Genomic DNA, 4,367 nt, shown 5'->3' on the forward strand with positions numbered 1-4,367 from the left:
GAAGACAAAGAATGTATGGAACTGATTATGTCCTACTATTGGAGGCAATCTGAGAAAGTTCTAAATTGATGTCAGTTTAAGGGTATTTTACGTATGCAAACCTGTCTCTGTATTGAAAGGGGGAACAAATATTACCAGTGTATGTGTCTGCATTCTGTGGTATAAGTAGGTCATATATGCGGCTATTTAAAGAAAAAAATATGCAACTCAATCTTGTAACAAACCTCCTAGTGGCAGCGTTGTTGCAGTAGGCAGAGTTGGCTGTAGCAAGGTGGACTGCAAGCGATTTCCACGTCATACCTCATTTCCTTTCTACCTTGCAGCATTGGATGGGACATATGTGTATGACTGAAGCAGGGAGTATCAGTGGTAAGAACAGGTGTGTGACAATGTGTTTGTCTAGACCCATTTGAAATTAATGAGAGATATGGAGGCACAGTAATCTTAGAAGTGTTACATTTTAAACATAACTAGAGAAAAACAGCTTGAAAAGCTTTAGCCACAAAAGTAATGTGCTGGGTAGGTATTATATAGGAAAGCACTTAGATGCCAAAAGCCTGTCTAGTGTTGAACATGACTACTATTTGCTGCTGCTTATTTTTTGCTGTACATGAGTAGTACCTAACCTTTTCCTTACACCTCAGATATCTCAAGCAGTACTCACTCTCTCTGCTTTGTAAGGCTGTCACTTCTTGAAGCCCATGATTTTCTGTTTGTAGTCCTGTTTTTACCGTGGGATGAGATAATTTCTTCTCTACCACCTCTGGTATGTCCAATCACTTTTTCCTACTTTTTTGTTTCCCATCTAGGCAGTACATCCCTAGCCTTTTTGGCTATCAGGCTATGTCAGACAGCTGGATAGCCCTTTGAAACAGGTAGGGACTACAATGGAGAGAAGATGAACAGCCACTCCCCAAGACTAGAGGTAGGCAAGTTACTTTAACTGGGTGAAACCTCACTCTTTCTAGAGCTAGTGGTAGTAGTGTTGGTTCACCTGGCAGAGCTGGAATGTAGTGGTAGGTGGAATGTGTGTCTGTCATGCTTAGGGGGGACTGGTAGGAGCAGAATGTGTTCTTGAACAGTAGTATTCTCCAAAAAGGTGAACAAGTGATCAGGTCAGGTCTGGAAGTTTGATTTAGATCTGTCATTTAGCCCTTTTGACTGGGTGATGAAGTTTAATGGAAAGAAAATACTGCTGCTGGTTAATAAGCAATTTTACTGTGCTGCAGGACTTCATTTAATTTCCTTTTACCTTAGTGTGAAGCTGAGCTATCTTATCACAGTGGAAATCTGAAGGGTCTTCTGGATGTTGCTTTTCCTCTGTTGTGTAGGAAAAGGCACAAACTTTTGATAACGAAGTCTTGTTTGCCACTTGCATCTGATAACTTGATGCAGCTTCCACGTAGTCATCTTGGTTTATGTCGCCTTTCTTTTAGTTAAAATGATAGATAACAAGCCTTCCTCCCTCCGTACACGGTAAGTTAGAGTTAGGGTCTCTGAAGACTAAAAAATGTTTCAGTAATGTTAAGAGAACTTTGACAGAACTCAAATGGCTTGGAACTAAAGAAAACTGTTAACATGCTTCCATCCTTACATAATACCCTAAGTAAAATCTAATCACTATATACTTAATTTTCAAATTGGATTGCTAAGTAAGAAAATGTATTATTGATGCTGAAAAATTTATTAACACAACTGTGTTCAAATTTCACGATGTCATGAACAAATATCCCCATTCAAGGAGGGGAGGAGAAAAGTAATGTGACTTTGAGCATTTGTACACAAATAGCCAAAGAAACCAAGTGGGAGAGTGTTCCAAGGCCTTTTTTAGCTCTGTAAAGTAAAAAACCACAAAAAACCACACCACCACTGTCAGGGTGTGTGTGTTTGTCCAAAAAAAACCACACACGCACCCACCACCACCCCCCCCACCACCCCCCCAAAAAAAACCCAAAACAGTCCTGATAGAAAACTGACAAAAAGGCGTACATAGTACATGGACAGATGCAAACCCACTTTCGTATCTTGTAGCTACTTGAAAATCTGTTAGGTGTTAATCTACAGAGATGTATCTTTCATCACAAAGCGCTTGGAGACCTGGCATCAAGAGAAGATCTTTGGTTACTAATGTGACTATATAGAGTTCCTGCCTTGTTTTGACTTGTCAGCAACGTGTGAAACTGGTGGTTTTTCACCCATTCGGTATCCAAGGTAAAAATTGTGTCAACATCCCAATCTCCACATCACAGTAAGTTTGTTCAGCCCAGCAATCTCCTTTCCAAGTTATAAATGCTGTTCTAGGAATGCTGTTTGTCCTTCCTGTCTGCGCTTCCAGTTTTGTTCTTTACTTTGCAGTGAGTAAGGGTCCTACTTAAATTTTAGGAATGAGTTAATGAAATACCAGAATATTACAGTGTCATGCCATTAAATATCTCTAAGTTGTGAAGATGCAATAATGAAATTATTTGTCTTCTGGGTGAGTGTTTCTTATAGGTAGTCACACTGATCAAGTATTTCTTTAGAATTTCAGCTGTGACTAAGTTTCTGTAATGTTGTGATTTATTTCTTAACTCAGCCAAATTAGAGAGTACCAAAGGATACCTGTGAATCAATTAACCAGGATGGAAAGGAGGAGCAAGTATATTTGCCTATGTTGCGAGCTGTTAAGTCCTCTTTCCATTTTTGATGCACCACATAAAGAACGTTTTCAGTTCATAGCTAGCTTGTCAGTCCTTGCAGAGAAAGGAATAAGGCCTAGGAAGGTAGTCTATTAAAATATTTCTGCTGAGATTGTTTGAAACTTACCTTCCTAGAGAAATTGATTGGAAATACAATTTTACAGTACTACTCTTGCAGTAAAAATTGGCTTCAAGTGGAATTTTGATAGCATGTTTCCTTTCTTTCTGTTCAAATATGAACAAAAGACGATGTGTCAGTTGAAATGAATCTTTCCTTCAAGACTACCTGAGGCATCAGAGCCAAGTTCCCCGTGATGACACTCCAAGCTTTTTCTCCACATGACTTTAATAAAAGGAGCAGCAGTATTGTAAAAAGAATACAGTGAGACATTGGAAAATCAAACCACTTATTCATAAATAAGTGAGGCCTAACTTCAGAACCTGTTTCTACAGTTTAGATGCCAGTGGGAGGGGAAAAGGTCTACTTTACTTCAATAGTAGTTTTTCACACGTTCTTTTTGTTTTAGTGAGGTACTAGTCATACAGTTCTCTAAAGAAAAACGTATCATATTAGATATTTGTGACAACCCTTAATAATTTGTTAAATAGCAATTTAAGAAGTCACAAATTCTGTTCCTTAGAGGAAAAGCTAGCTCTTGTAGTCTTCCCAGTTATTTAGATTAAAATCAGACAAGTAGTGAGTCTGCAAAGCTATACCTGTAGATACAACTGTTAAAATGAAAAAAAACTATCAGATTATTTTAAACTGTGATAGTCTTGATATACTTGCATTCCAGCGATGCATATTCCAGTTCATGTGGTTTTAACTAGCAAATTTCATCAGTGTCCTGTTACCAGTGCAGTAAGATTAATTATCAGCAATTGCAGAGCCCCTCATGTAAATGAGAAACAGCCTTGCTATGGTATATGCACGTAGGTTGCTGTAGTGACAAAGTCCTGAATAATTGTTATGTAATGGAACAGAAATGTTGACTCCGTATTGGACAGAACAGCATTTCCAAAACTTAGTGTTTCTAAATTTGCTTTAAGGACACACATACTCAGGTATTCCTCTACTGTAAATTTTTAATTTAAAATGAAATTTTAACTGCTGTAGACTTCGTTGTGATTTAAGCTGGAACTATTCAGGATCCATAAAGTTTATCACACTGGTCTGTATGCAGCCTTCTGTTCTGACATCCAAGTTACACTTCAGTGTAGCAGAGCAGCATGCAGGAAAGTGACAGCCTTGTGGTTTGGGATGAAAAGAACTGGTTTGTACTTTGCAGTGAGAAACAGGTGTTTATACAGATCTGTACTGTAGTGTGTTCCTAATTTAGCATTTAAAGCTACAGGTTGTAAGTCACCGTCTTTTCTTGTAGGTGAGTTCTGTAAACTAGCATTTGTTCATATTGTGCTTCCTTTAATGTCAACTTTAAAAAAATACCTTGCTGCATCTGGTCAAAGTACATTATGCAAAGGGTCAAACTGTGTTTTGCATGCATTGCCATGCATCCCTTATTTAATAAATAAGCCTGACAAATCAGCTACAAATGTTAATCACTGAGGAAGTGATGGTTGTCAGGTACTCTTGCTTTTGCTAGAAAGACCTTACATGGCATGGTTATCACCCGTAGCAGATGCAATGACCAAATGGACATATCCTTTAACAGAAATTTGTTACTCTTT

This window comes from Cariama cristata, unplaced genomic scaffold (genome assembly GCF_000690535.1).
Source record: "Cariama cristata isolate BGI_N322 unplaced genomic scaffold, ASM69053v1 scaffold21207, whole genome shotgun sequence".
NCBI classification, from domain to species: domain Eukaryota; kingdom Metazoa; phylum Chordata; class Aves; order Cariamiformes; family Cariamidae; genus Cariama; species Cariama cristata.